Source organism: Maylandia zebra, linkage group LG13 (assembly GCF_041146795.1).
Source record: "Maylandia zebra isolate NMK-2024a linkage group LG13, Mzebra_GT3a, whole genome shotgun sequence".
Classification (NCBI taxonomy): Eukaryota; Metazoa; Chordata; class Actinopteri; order Cichliformes; family Cichlidae; genus Maylandia; species Maylandia zebra.
In genome coordinates this window covers 1,571,503-1,588,164 of record NC_135179.1, presented here as the reverse complement: position 1 = coordinate 1,588,164, position 16,662 = coordinate 1,571,503, and positions in this window count along the sequence as shown.

Here is a 16,662-nt window from a genome sequence, read left to right as displayed (position 1 = left end):
GAGGTCGTCCAAACACGAGAGTCTCTTAAATTATTTGAATGTATGTAACTTTTTATATTACACCCCCTGGCTTATGTTAATTTTGTTCAAGTTGTATACGTTTTCTGTGTGCTGTTCCATAATAAAGTTTGTTTTGTTTTTTAAAAAACATGTACAGTGTTTGTTTTTCCTCCAGCTATTTCAACGGGAATAATAACAACAAGCATAACACATGGAGGAGACACTGGAAGAGTACGTACAATTAAGCAAACTCGATAGAGACACAGATTAAAAGGGAGGGGAAAAAATAAAACATTAAATTAAATTAAACCCATAATAAAGAAGAATAGAGCCTTATTCCTGTAAAGAATGTTACAGTTGTTCCAAAAATAAAGTCTTTGTGGAGAAAAGTTATGTTTATAGATCAAAGAGCCAAAAGAGCTTGTTGATGGAAGTTTGAGAGTTTCATTGGGATTTTCTGAATATTGCAGAGAAGAATAAAGTCCAAGCCACCCAAATGTAAAAAGATCATAATAATGTAATAATTATTACTCTCTGCATTTAACCCATTCACTCAGTGAAGCAGTGGGCAGCCACCAATCCAGCGCCCGGGGAGTGGTGTAGGACAGCACTGTGCTCCGGGGTATCTCAGGATAGCCGTTCGGAGGAGTCAAACCTCCGACGTGGCGAATCACAGAATGACGTCAGGGAGGAAGGTGAGGGCGTGGCTGCTTCATCATTCAGTGATGTCAGCAACATCAGACCATTTAAACGTGGAGCCAACGTCATTATAAAAAAGGGACATTTTGTTGGTTTGACACACTCCTAATATGAACAAAGTCATTTTCATACATTCAACTTTAGTCTTCATTGCTGATCGGATTATTTTAATGACTGAATCTATGGAGGGTATTTTTGTACTGGGAACATGCATGATTACAACAGCCACACAAACACGATAATTTTTATGAATTCAAAGAGGAAACTTGAACTTTTCAGATACCGTTCAGAATAAAAAGCTCATTTTAGGAGGAGAGTAGAACTGTAATAATAATTGTTATTATTAGCAGTTAGTGTAGAACTGAAGAAAAAGTTTATGGTAAGCACGGGGAATAAACCCAATGTTGATTACAGTTTTTTACAGACGCTAGGACACATTTCCCAATACTTAGGTCACTTTTGCAAAACTCCTCACACAGTGAGCACAACAGAAGTCTATGTGGGCTAAACTGAGGACCAGTTATCATTGTTTTGGCACAAAATGCATTCAATGACTACATCTCTCAAATTTCATGAATCACATTCTCACTCAGACACAACAACTGCCAAAAATCTTTGTACGTACAGGACATTTTGCATGTGCTTACATACTGTTTTCAAAACTGTTAAACTTATGGCCAAAACAATAACACAATGCAAAACTTAAAAAGACAGCAAAATCCAACAGCAATATTTTATTGAAACATATTTTAAATCTAAAAATGCAGTTTAACCAGCCACAGCTGATTCTCATTGTAGATGAACATCTACACAGGTGTTACTGCTTCAATTGTTCAACTCCTTCAATTCTGGCAGCCAGGAGATTCTTTCCTAGGTGTGTTGCCCTAGATGACATAAGATGTGATGTGGATGAGAACCTGTGGCCAAATGGAGGAGACCGAGTAGATTAGCATTACTATTGTATGTGTATCAGTGGATGGTGTGTATACAAATTCTTGTATTTTGGGATTACTTAGTGCAAAAACAATAAAAATACATAAACAAATATTAACGAATTCTGCATGATGTCTGATTCATTCCAGTAACATATATTGAAATTATAAACAGAGATGTGTCCTTGTTTTACACAAGAAAACACTGTGTAACATGTTGTTAGTGTTTTTTAGGTCATTGTTTTGTGGGTGACAAAGTGTGTTTGTCGGCTGTCAACCTTTGCTAGTGTTCTGGAAGAATGAGTTTATTTGAGACCTGAATGAAGTGTTTTGGTAGTTGTAGTGCATTTTGAATGTGAAATGAACTGCTTTGCCAAGCTGAGGGTCAGTTAGGAGGATTGTGTGAAGTGTTTTGCAAAAGTGACCTAAGTATTGAGAAATGTGTCCTAGCGTCTGTAAAAAACTGTAAGAGATGGAAGAAATGAGCCCCGCTTCAACTATTGAAAAACATCAAAAAGAGTCATGTGATCAGGAATCATCCCTGGAACAATCAAAGACTGTATCTGCAAAATCCCAGGGAATGACGGACACATCACTGACTTCTTATTACGTTTGGGTTTTTACACTTTTTATTGAGGTTCTTTCCCCTCGCCATCTACCTTCTAAACAGTTGACCTGTCACACTGCTCCCACTGCCAGACTGCAGCTGCACCTTATGTACATTCTGTAGTATTCATTCCACCTCATTCATTTCTGTATTTTATGTTTAGATGAGTTATTTATAGTTGGTTTACACAGCTTTGTGTATGCATGTGTAATGTATATATAGACACATGTGTGTGTGTGTGTGTGTGTGTGTGTGTGTGTGTGTGTGTGTGTGTGTGTGTGTGTGATTTACATTGCCGTGCTTGAGAGCCTCCATCTACCGGAACCAAATTCCTTGTATGTGTCTGCACATATACTTGGCCAATAAACACGATTCTGATTCTGATTTGTATTCAAAAACATATTCAGTAGGCCATCCTTGCCCCATTTCACATTCACACAGCGTGGTCTGCTGGGGCGGCAGCATCTCTGCTGGGGACAGGAAGAGACTGAACAGGGTGATCCGAAGGGCCAGCTCTGTTCTAGGATGCCCTCTGGACCCAGTGGAGGTGGTGAGTGACAGGAGAACGGCGGCTAAGCTGTCATCCCTGATGGACAACATCTCCCACCCCATGCAGCAGACTGTGACAGCACTGAGCAGCTCCTTCAGTGGGAGACTGCGGCACCCACGGTGTGGGACGGAGAGATTTCGCAGGTCTTTCCTCCCCACTGCTGTCAGACTCCACAACAAAGACTTTAACTGATCAAGCACACACATGAAATCACCCAATTCTTTGAATCTTTGGGCTGAAGGAAGGACAATACTCGGTGTATAAATGCTCAATCAACAATCATTTATTTCCATACAATTCAACAGTCAGAGCATTACAACGTCCGGACGGGAGAGATGCTACCAGAGGGTCAGGCACATGTCTCAAAATGGTGACGGGTTGCTCAGCTTTTTATAGTCTCTAGTGGCCCCCAGCTAGTCGTAAAAGCCAAAACATCACATTCTTTCTCTGTTACAGCGCCTAAGTTATGACCTCGGCTCCCTGTCTCTCTGCTCTTCACCAAAGGAATGTGGTCTGTTTCTTCTATTATCTGGACAAGGTCCTCTGCACACAACATTCTCTTCATGATTCAGCAGTATGAAATGTCAAGAAACAGTGTAATACATTCAACAGTGTTGAGTAATACATACCAATAGATCGAATGATTTTCACACTCTTTTAAGTCAGAAGTATAATGCAAACTAAAACTACATACTGATCACACACTCTATGTTAAAGGGTATAATATGATCTACAGCAGTTAACATAATTCAACTATTTTGATTACATATACAAGGTAACATATAATAACAGAATAATCTAACACCATACATATGCAATAATACTAAGTGCAATAATCCTTTCTGTCATCGTTGTATTTTTACTCAGTTGTATATAGTATTTGTATTTGTATTCTATTTTTATCTTATTGTATATTTATTTTATTTTATTCTACTGTATATAGTATTTTATTTTATTCTATTCTGTACAGTTGTGTACTGTATTTATTCTTATTGTATTCTAATTTTTGCCTCATAACTTTTGCACTGTCCACTTCCTGCTGTGACAAAACAAATTTCCCACGTGTGGGACTAATAAAGGTTATCTTATCTTATCTTATCTTATCTTATCTTATTTACCAGCCTTATTATGGATACGGTCATCCATCGTAATCATCGGCGTAACTTTGTGCTGAACATTGGGGGGGTCAAGTTCAGAGGCGGAGGCAGACATTTGATACACCCGGGTCTTAGCCCTAAAGGGTAGTATGCATGTGGGATTTGGGAAGGGGGGGTTAGAAATGACTGAAAGATTAATAGGCTGTGTTTTGAGTTTTGTTCAAAAAAGAATGACTTCATATAGGGAAAAATATATATCACATGTGCACGTCACCTTAAACTATTTTTTTAATTAAGCAGCGAGGCAGAACAACGTCGGGGCTGTATCAAGACACGAGGACTAAACCCAGGGCCGGCCCGTGGCATAGGCCGTATAGGCAAATGCTAAGGGCGCCGTCCATCAGGGGGCGCCACGCCAGTGCCACAAATGTTGAAAAAAAAAAAAAAAGTTGGTACTATTATTTCTAAATACAAAAAATAATCCCACGTTAATTAAAATGCAAAGTAAAGCTTATTTAATAGAAATATTATTTGTTACAACATTACGCCCCCCCTCCCCGCACGGTGCGCCCCCTCCCTTCCCGTATCATGGCTCCTTTTGGACGTCACCACATCAAAAAGTCAACACAAGATGTCAAAACGGCCAAAACTGTCAGGTGGCCAGGGAAGAAAAAAGAGAGAAGAAGAGGAGGAGAAACGAGAAAAAGACAGAGGTAGGTAACGTTAGCCTACATGAAATTATTTGTCTGAATGTGATAGTAACCTAAATTTTTAGCATTAAGCTAATGTTACATGATTCGCTAATTGCTAATCAATAAATAGCTAGTTAACTGTTTTAACGTCAGTTAATATTGTGGAGGGGGCTAAATTGTTATGGAAAATAATAATGTAACGTTAGGTAATTACAGTACTCCCACCTTTCCCACCATTCCTCATTTGTATTCATCTTTTAAGCAGGTGTTTTTTGTTTACATTGTTATTGCCTTCTGGTTAGCTAACGTTTACCCTGCAGGTAATAGTCACTTTTCCACCCCTGTATATATTATAGTTGTAAGCCTAGTTGTTAAAGCGCACATCATTAATGTTAATTAAGCAATATAACATGAGAGGGAATGCTGTTTTTTAATATGAGCACTGCTGTGATTCGGTCAAAGATAATCATAACATAACATTCTCATATGATATTATACTGTTACTTTGCATTCTGCTGTTCAGCATTTCACTGTAATGATGACAATAAATTGAATCTAATCTAATTTGCATATCAGTTAACATCATACATATATCTCTTTGGTTTTTCATTTATATTATATCATTTCATTTTATTCCTGGAATCATATGTTTTTATTATTAGACTTTAATACTCAGTGGTGTCACATACTCCTCTCTTCAGATGCACTGTTGAAGTTTCTAAATCCCACCCCTGGGCCATCTACCACATGGATAGTGTCAGGAGAAGACATACCACAAGTTAAAGAGCATTTCCTGGGCTTTCTTGTTGCAGAGGAATCAACAGGAGATCATTTGTCAACTCTCATGCTAAAACGGATAGAGGAGCTTAACATTCCTTTTGAAGACTGCAGAGGACAGTCCTATGACAATGGGGCCAACATGAAGGGAAAAAATAAAGGTGTTCAGGCAAGGTTGCTTCAGCTAAACTCAAGAGCTTTTTTGGTCCCATGTGGTGCCCACACTTTAAATCTGGTAGTAGCTGATGCTGCAAAAAGCTCACCAGATGCCCTTGGCTACTTTGGGCATTTAGCAAAATTATTCAAGCTCCTCTCAGCCTCCACCCATAGGTGGGGTGTTCTCCTGAAACATGTGAAAACCACCTTGAAATCATGGGCTGAGACCAGATGGGAAAGCAGGATAAAAAGCATTGAGGCAGTCAGATATCAGGCTCGGCAAGTCAGAGAGGCTCTTCTGGAGGTGAGGGAAACAGCTACAGACCCTGTGGTCAGAGTTGAAGCCCAGTCTTTGGCTGAGGAGATTGGATCCTATCGTTTTTGCATTTGTACAGCCATCTGGTATGACATTCTCAGCAAGATCCAGTATGTGAGTAAACTCATGCAGTCGCCCTCCATGCAGCTAGATGTGGCTGTCGACTTGCTAAAGAAAACCAAAGATTCCCTCACAGCTACAGAAACACTGGATTTTCTGATGCACAGACAACGGCAAAGGAGATGTGTGAAGAAATGAATGTGGAGGCTGAACTCAAACAAAAGCGATTGAGAACCACCAAAAGGCACTTCGGTTATGAGTCTCCAGATGAGCCCATACAAGATGCACTTAAAAAATGGAAACCACATTTTTTAATGTGGTAGTGGATACAGCCATCTCTTCACTTGATGAGAGATTTCAGAACCTTGGAGAGGTGAATGACAAGTTTGGAGTACTCCTCGATTTCCACAACTTACAAAAAGAAGAGCTGCTACAGCAGTGCCAAACACTGAGTACTACTCTGACCCATGACAGCCAGCCGGACATTAATGGCACAGAACTTGCAATGGAAATGCAGAATTTCCCACCATTGCCATCAAAGAACATGACAAACATGGAACTCTTGACCTTCCTGCATGAGAAGAAGCTGGTAGAAATTTACCCCAACATGTGGGTTGCTCTGAGAATCTTTGCCACTCTTCCTGTTACAGTAGCTGCTGCTGAAAGAAGCTTCTCTAAGCTCAAACTCATTAAAACCTACCTGAGATCTACTATGATGCAAGAACGTCTCAGTGGACTTTCCATCATAAGCATAAATCATGTGGTCTCAAATCAGTTGTCATATGATGATGTTGTAGATGACTTTGCTGCAAGAAAGACTAGGAGAGTAAGGCTGTAGCAGGTGATGTGAGGTTGATGAGGGGGTGGTGTACAGTAATTTGTAAGTCATTCTAGTTAATGCAGTATTAAAAAGCACAACTAGAGAACTCTGTAGGATCCCCTTTTTTGTAATATAGTTGTTAAAGTCATACTGGTTTATTTAATATCTTGTTTTGTGCAGTGCCTTATTTATATTGTATTTTTAATTTATTTTATCCAACTTGTTGACACGTTTTATTGTGTTTATGTATATAACATTTATTGTATTTCATATATTCATTTTTTATTTTTTGTATTCATTTATTTATTCATATCTTTTTTTTATCTTGTTAATTATTCTGATTGTGAATTTGCTTTCTTTAAGTAAAAAAAAAAAGGTCAAAGACAAAGCTATTCGGTTTCTTGTGAGTACATACACTACACTGCTGATGTAGGGGGAGCGCCACCTAAAATCTTGCCTAGGGCGCCAGATTGGTTAGGGCCGGGCCTGACTAAACCCCAATTCAACCAGACCCAGAACTGATCCGGAATTAAAACAGGACTACAACAGTTCACAATCAGGACTACTGAGGACTTAACCAAGACAGAACCAGAATCAGAACTAGATTCCTTAATCATAACTAGAAAAATTTGCATTTCCTGCGAAAATGCTGTGTGGATGCCTTAACGCTGAAGATGTCTGCTGAAAAAAGCTGAAAAAGTTGAAAAAAAACAAACAAAAAACATTGCCCTGAGCAGGATTCGAACCTGGCCCTTCTGGTCTAAAGGCGGCAATTCACCTCACTGCACCAAACTCATTCACACAAAGAAGAGGTGGAGAGAGTGACAATTGTGGTGAAATTAGCAGAAGCTGCTTAGAATTGTGCTGATAAGAGGTGAAAAAGCTAAACATTTGGCAGAAAAGAGGTGAATCAGAAGAATTTCTGCTGAAAAGAGGCAAAGAAGCAAAAAGATGAGCTGAAAAGAGGTGTAGAAGCAGAAGTACTTGCTGAAGATGGCTGTATGTGTAATGACACACTGGAGAGCAGTGACACACAAGAAAGCAGAGCGCATGCAAGCAGGGAACATGTGTAGCAACTGTCACAGGTAGGATTCAAACCTCTGCCACCGGGTCTCACGGCAGATGCCCTACCCTCTGAGCCAAATGAGTTCTGGTCACAAGCAAAGATATGATGAGAGGGACAATGTGCACTGTGGAGCAGAAGCTCAAATTAGCAGAAAAGAGGTGAAGAGGAAGAACTTTGTTGTGAAATGAGGTAAAGAAACTGAAATTTGTGCTTAAAACAAGTGAAAAAGCTGAACTCTGAAATCCTGCTAAAACAGCAGAAGAGGCTGACATTTTTCAGCTACTCATTGAGCCAAACTGGTTCTCACGTAACTGAAAAAAGGTGGAAAAGCTTACAATTCTATACTGCATTTTAACACAACTACTGAGATTTGATTGAAATACTATGATTTTGAAGAAATACTATTACTCCATACAAATACGATGCTTTGGGACAAATACTATGTTTGGGTTCCAATACTATGATGTGCAACAAATACTATGATTTGGCACAAGTACTATGATTTAGTACAAATACTATGATTTGGCAGAAATACTATGCCTTAGTAGTAATACTATAACATAAGGGATATACTATGGTTTTGCAGACATACTATGTTTTTGCACAAATACCATGATTTGGCACAAATGCTATGATTTACTAGAAATACTATGAATGGGTACAAATACTATGATTTTGCAATAATACTGCGTTTTAACAACAACTACTGAGATTTGATTGAAATACTATGATTTAGAAGAAATACTATGACTCCATACAAATACGATGCTTTGGCACAAATACTATGATTTGGCACAAGTACTATCATTTAGTACAAATAATGTGATTGGGCAGAAGTACTATGTTTCAGTACAAATACTATGATTTGGCAGGAATACTCTGATTTAGCAGAAATACTATGTTTTAACATAAATACTATCTTTTGGCAGAAATTCCTGCTAAAAAGGACTATTTCTGCTTTTTAGCAGAAATACTGTAATTTGGCATAAATACTATAATTTGGTATAAATACTGTGATTTGGCACATATAATATATTCAGCACATATACTATAACATAACAGAAATATTATGATTTGGCCCCAAAACCATGATTTTGCACAAATACCATGATTTGGCAAATATACTATGATTTTTCAAAAAATACTATGATTTAGCAGAAGTACTAAGATGTAGTAGAAGTACTTTGCTTTAGCAGAAATACTATGATTGAGGAGTAATACCTAAACATAGGAGAAATACTGATACACAGACACACATACACAGACAGTAAAGGGAACAGGAGCTGTGGAGAGTCTGGGCTTGGTATATGTAGGTCAGTTAAATTAGCTGCACCTGCTGTAGTCAGCCCTTACACACACAGACACAGAGAGAGGTGTGAGTTTTCTTCAGTGTATTTCTGACATTCAGGATTCCCCTCGAACAAATGGCCATAATTTCCTAACCGTAGAGGCTAGAACGGTCATTCAGACATTGTTTTGTTCAGAAGAGATGGGGGAATCTTCAGGTCTTCATAATTCAGAGATAAAATATAAATTATTAAAGATATATGACTTGTAATACACTGTAACTGAGTAGAGGCGAAGCAAAAACTGCCTTGACTTGCTCTCAAACAACATTTGGTAACTCTAAATCTATATGGAGCATCAAAATCATTCTTTCACCGTAAGAAACAGCAGGCTTTGGTGTACAGTCATGGAAATTTTCAGGGCTCTGTGGAAATCCATCAAAAAGATATGATGAGAGAAAAAAGTGACTCATTTCCAGAATTTGAAATCTGATGAAATCTGAGCGAGGGACAAATTTCCTACCCTCAAACAAGTCTAACTCATCTCAGAACGGTAATAGGTGAGAAAATAATTCTTGAATTGTGAGCATCAGGAGTGTCTGAAGATATACCGGGACAAGCCTCATGTCTTAACTTCGCTTCGTTAAGAAGATATGACAATTTGAAAATGCCTCTCATTAGAGAAAACCAGCGGTGATTTTGAACAAACTCTCCATTGAGTTTATATGGAGAGTTTTCTGACTTTGTGTTACTCTGAGGAGATTTGCAAAATAACTATGAGTCCCACAACAATGATAGGGACATTTTCTGAAAGCCAGCAAAAATACCTACGTTTTGGTGTATAATCTGTGGGGCTTGAGTGGAAATTGAGCGAGTAGCAAGAAGTTGTTTGGACATGAAGAGAAAATTCAAACAGTTTCACTGTCCCCTCTGAGTTAATTGCATAGCAACCATAGCAACGCATGTATTTTCTGAAAAATCACAATTTTGCAACTGAAGACTTAAAGAGAGATAAGATGAAAACAGTAGAAGATCTGAAAAAGCTGAATCATACAGGAATAGCCCAATCATTTGAGAACGTTTTAAAGTTTGAATGGAGTTTCTAGGTGAAAGTATGAGGCAGTAGTTAAGTTTCAAAGACAAGAAAGTTTTAGCAGAATTGTGGAAGTTTCCCATTCATTTCAATGGGACAAATTAAAGGAAAAAAGTGTAATATTTTAAAAAGTATAATAGTAATAAACACCAAAAGTCATAGCCGGCATAAGCAGAAAGAGCAGAACAGTTTAGAGTTTGAACGGTGAAAATAGCACAAAAATTGTGGAAGTAGATCCACGGCGAAAAGTGTACGGAAACACCCGGAATAATAAAGAACTAGAAAAATTTGCATTTCCTGCGAAAATGCAGTGTGGATGCCTTAACGGCTGAAGATATCTGCTGAAAAAAGCTGAAAAAGTTGAAACAAAAAAAAAAAAAAAAAAAAAGATGCCCTGAGCAGGATTCAAACCTGGCCCTCCTGATCAAAGGGCAGCTATTTAGCTCACTGAGCCAAACACTTTCTCACAACGAAAAGGTGGAGAGATTGACAATTGTGCTAGCAGAATTTGGGCAAAAAAAAAGGGGTGAAAATTCTGCTGAAAAGAGTTCCATCAGCAGAATTTCTGCTGAAAAGAGGTGAATGAGCAGAATTCTGCTGAAAAGAGTTTTTTTCTGAAAACAGCAGAAAAAACTGAAAATTTTGCTGAAAAGAGTTGAATGAGCAGAATTCTGCTGAAAAGAGGTTTTTGCTGAAAAAGAGCTGATAAAGTTTGGATTTGTGCTGAAAAGGGGTTAAAAAAACTGAAAATTTTGCTGAAAAGGGGTGAATAAAATGAAATTTGTGTTGAAAAGAGTTTAAAAAAAGTTTAACTGTTAAGTGAAAGAAATGTTGCCATAAGCTGGATTTGAACCCAGGCCTCCCAGTCTGAGAACGGATGCTTATCTCACTGAGGTAAAGCACAGCTCAACCCATCATGCAAAATCAGTGACCACATTGATAATGTGTTCCATTCATTTCAATGGTCAAAAGTCATAACACACATCAGCAGAAATAGCAGAATTTTTTAAAGTTTAAACATAGCATTTCTGCTAAAACTTAGTATTTATACTAAATAATATTTTTTTCCTGCCAAATCATAGCATTTGTGCTGGAACACAGAAAGTTCCACCAAATCATACAATTTGTACTAAAACATTATTTATGATTTAGCAGAAACATTGGGACTTGGTAGAAATACTATGATTTACATGAAATACTTTGACTTAGCAGAAGTACTACAATCTAGGAAAAAAGTACTAAAGCATAGCAGAAATTCTATCATTGAGCAGAATTACTAGGATTTAGAAGAAATACTAAGATTTGGCACAAACACTGATGTGGCTCAAGAACCTTTATTGTGCAGTTATACTATGATTTGGAAGAAATACTATACTTTGGCACAAATACTATGATTTGGAAGAAATACTATGTTTTAGCACAAATACTATGATTTGGCTCAAATACTATAACTATCCTCGGTCAGAAGGAGAGGCTGACATCCAGGGATTAGATTACCACAGGTGGAGTTTATTGCGGTCAGATGGATGGTACAGGGAGGTATGGCATACAGTAGGAGGATGTGGAGAGGTGATATGGTGTGGTTTCTATGATTAAGAACAGGGTATGCATTACAACATGCATACAGATTAAAGATTAAGAAAACTGGTAACAAATTCCTCCACTACAAATCAGTCTGATGCCACTTTTTACAGGGTTCCCGTTTACTAAGGCACTACCCAAAAGGCGCCACAAGAGGGCACTCCAACACAAGAGATGACCTATTTACACTGATGCACTTAGTAAACAGCCCCTACTTAGCCACTACATAATACAGTGATATTACAGTATACAAATTCACACGAATACTATGATTTGGCAGAAATACTATGACTGAGTAGTAATACTATAACATAACAGATTTCCTAAAAAAACTATTAAATTGCAGTAATTCTATGACTTGGCAGAGATACTACATTTTAGCACAAATACTATAACAACGCAGAAATACTATGACTTAGTAGTAATACTATAACATAACAGTTCAATGTTCTTGCACAAATACCACAATATGGCAGAAATACTATGTTTTAGCACAAATACTGTGATTTGGTATAAATACTATGATTTGGCACACATACTATATTCCGCAGATACACTATAACATAACAGATATGCTACAACTTAGTAGTAATACTATAACATAACAGAATTATTATTTGGGCACAAATACCACGATTTGGCAAAAATACTATGATTGGGTACAAATACTATGATTTGGCAATAATACTGCATTTTAACACAACTACTGAGATTTAATTGAAATACTATGATTTAGAAGAAATACTATTACTCCATACAAATACGATACTTTGGGACAAATACTATGTTTTGGTTCTAATACTATGATGTGCAACAAATACTATGATTTGGCACAAGTACTATGATTTAGTACAAATACTATGATTTGGCAGAAATACTATGACTTAGTAGTAATACTATAACATAACAGATTTCCTAAAAAAAAACTATGAAATTGCATTAATTCTATGACTTGGCAGAGATACTACGTTTTAGCACAAATACTATAACAACGCAGAAATACTATGACTTAGTAGTAATACTATAACATAACAGTTCAATGTTCTTGCACAAATACCACAATATGGCAGAAATACTATGTTTTACCACAAATACTGTGATTTGGTATAAATACTGCGATTTGGCACACATACTATGATTTGGCAGAAATATTATGCCTTAGTAGTAATACTATAACATAAGAGATATACTATGGTTTTGCAGACATACTATGTTTTTGCACAAATACCATGATTTGGCACAAATGCTATGATTTAGCAGAAATACTATGATTGGGTATAAATACTATGATTGGGCAGAAGTACCATGTTTCAGTACAAATACTATGATTTGGCAGGAATACTCTGGTTTAGCAGAAATACTCTGATTTAGCAGAAGTACTATCTTTTGGTAGAAATTCCTGCTAAAAGGTACTATTTCTGCGTTTTAGCAGAAATACTGTAATTTGGCATAAATACTATAATTTGGGATAAATACTATGATTTGGCACATATAATATATTCAGCACATATATTATAAAATAACAGAAATATTTGGCCCCAAAACCATGATTTTGCACAAATACCATGATTTTGCAAAAATACTATGAATTGGCAGAAATACTATGATTTAGCAGAAATACTATGATTTGGCAAAAGTACTTAGATGTAGTAGAAGTACTTTGCTTTAGCAGAAATACTATGATTGAGGAGTAATACCTAAACATAGGAGAAATATTGATACACAGACACACATACACAGACAGTAAAGGGAACAGGAGCTGTGGAGAGTCTGGGCTTGGTATATGTAGGTCAGTTAAATTAGCTGCACCTGCTGTAGTCAGCCCTTACACACACAGACACAGAGAGAGGTGTGAGTTTTCTTCAGTGTATTTCTGACATTCAGGATTCCCCTCGAACAAATGGCCATAATTTCCTAACCGTAGAGGCTAGAACGGTCATTCAGGCATCGTTTTATTCAGAAGAGATGGGGGAATCTTCAGGTCTTCATAATTCAGAGATAAAACATAAATTCTTAAAGATATATGACTTGTAATACACTGTAACTGAGTAGAGGCGAAGCAAAAACTGCCTTGACTTGCGCTCAAACAACCTTTGGTAACTCTAAATCTATATGGAGCATCAAAATCATTCTTTCACCGTAAGAAACAGCAGGCTTTGGTGAACAGTCATGGAAATTTTCAGGGCTCTGTGGAAATCCATCAAAAAGATATGACGAGAGAAAAAAGTGGTTCATTTCCAGAGATTGAAATCTGATTAAATCTGAGCGAGGGACAAATTTCCTACCCTCAAACAAGTCCAACTCATTTCAGAACGGTAATAGGTGAGAAAGAAATTCTTGAATTGTGAGCGTCAGGAGTGTCTGAACATATACGGGGACAAGCCTCATGTCTTAACTTCGCTTCGTTAAGGAGATATGACAATTTGAAAATGCCTCTCATTAGAGAAATCCAGCGGTGATTTTGAACAAACTCTCCATTGAGTTTATATGGAGAGTTTTCTGACATTGTGTTACTCTGAGGAGATTTGCAAAATATCTATGAGTCCCACAACAATGATAGTGACATTTTCTGAAAGCCAGCAAAAATACCTACGTTTTGGTGTATAATTTGTGGGGCTTGAGTGGAAATTGAGCGAGTAGCAAGAAGTTGTTTGGACATGAAGGGAAAATTCAAACAGTTTCACTGTCCCCTCTGAGTTAATTGCATAGCAACCATAGCAACGCATGTATTTTCTGAAAAATCACAATTTTGCAACTGAAAACTCAAAGAGGGATAAGATTAAAACGGTAGAAGATCTGAAAAAGCTGAATCATACAGGAATAGCCAAATCATTTGAGAACATTTTAAAGTTTGAATGAAGTTTCTAGGTGAAAGTATGAGGCAGTAGTTAAGTTTCAAAGACAAGAAAGTTTTAGCAGAATTGTGGAAGTTTCCCATTCATTTCAATGGGACAAATTAAAGGAAAAAAGTGTAATATTTTAAAAAGTATAATAGTAATAAACACCAAAAGTCATAGCCGGCATTAGCAGAAAGAGCAGAACAGTTTAGAGTTTGAACGGTGAAAATAGCACAAAAATTGTGGAAGTAGATCCACGGCAAAAAGTGTACGGAAACACCCGGAATAATAAAGAATAAAGAGAAACAGGAACTCAATAGTGTGGATGCCTATTAAGGCATCCACACAATAAAGAGAAACAGGAACTCAATTGTGTGGATGCCTATTAAGGCATCCACACAATTATGCAAATTCTCATCTTTTGTATAATTATGATTAAAGAACTGACCTCCCAGCCCATTGTTCCCTCAGTGGGCTGAGTCATTATGCAAATGTACTGTTTATAAGATTTGGGAAAACCTGCAGTCAGCTGAGACTGAAGAAGTCACTTGGATGAGTGACGAAACATTTCTCCCACAAAAAGCTACGTCCAGATGAACAGAATCAACTTTTGGAGAATCATTCTCCTCTCTCTCCCTCTTTGTGCTGACAATCAAACCAAACACCAACATAATCAAATATACAGTTAAAACCAGATATTTACAAACTCTTCAGATAAAAACACTTTTTTAATTGTAACATCAAATCAGACTAAATGTTTATTTTTTTAGATTGATGAATATAAAAACATATTTGTTAACTTTAAGAGTAAAGAGAGAAACTATCTGTATTTCTTATTAATTAACAATAAACTTAGTGTATATGTACTCCTACATTTGATCAAAGTGATAAAAATAGAAGCTCTGTCTCTCTTTATTCTGACATTTAACTCATTCAAAAGACGTTTCAATATTTATCTAAAACAAAAGTTTACTCTAAATTGATGTTGTACAGTAAAAAAATGTTCTTGTGTTTTCCATAAAGTGTAAATATCTGGTTTAAACTGTGAATATACTGCTGTGTATTGATGTTCCTCTTGTTTTGCATAGAAATATACTGAACAACATACAAAGCATAATATATAAAATAACATCTACCAGAGGTTTTTCTTTGAAAGAAGCTCCTTATGTCCATTCTTGTACATCAGTGCATTACTGAAACCGATTTATTTAGCCGTGGAGGGAAACAACTGAAAATATGAAATAAACACATGTAAGCTAAGACTTGTGGGGATAGGTTGATTGGATAATCCAAATTGCCACTAGGTGTGAATGTGCGAATGAATGTGAGTATGAATGGTTGTCTGTCCCTGTGTGTTGGCCCTGTGACAGACTGGCGACCTGTCCAGGGTGTACCCCGCCTTTCGCCCTATGACAGCTGGGATAGGCTCCAGCGCCCCCCGCGACCCTGAAAAGGATAAGCGGAAGCGAATGGATGGATGGATGGATGCTAAGACTCTCTAAAGAAACAGCAGTGTTGTTGTTCGGCTTTTCATTTCGCCTTTTGTTGATTCACTCGAAGAGCAAGTAACGTAATATTGGTCAAGTGATCAGTTTGATATCAATCTTTCGTGATGCACCGTCATATTTACATTATTTGTACAGTACGAATGATTTGCTTTGGTACCTGCTCAAACTTCAGTTCTCCTTTGTCTGCCTGGCTGCGCTTCTCCACCAGCACACTCGCAGTGCTTCGAATATTGTGTGTAGTTTTTGTTTTATACAGTTGTCAGCCAGGCATCTAACTATGAAAAAAATACACTCCAAAAGACCCCGGGCTTCTGAAAAAACAACCTGGGCTTAAGCGCAGTAAGCCACCCCCCGCTCCGCCACTGGTCAAGTTCCTCTCAGAGAGGCTGTCGGATCTGTGAGTGCCCAAATGATGTACAGCCATCCAGTCGTTCTCTAAAATTGAATATTAACTTTCTTAAAAGTCCTTTAAAAGTCCAAACAACCCACAGCTGCAAACATCTGACTGGCACTACCCCCTCTATCCTACAACGGATTCTCGTTGCAACGTTATGCATTGGGTTAGCTCAGTAGGTAGAATGTTGG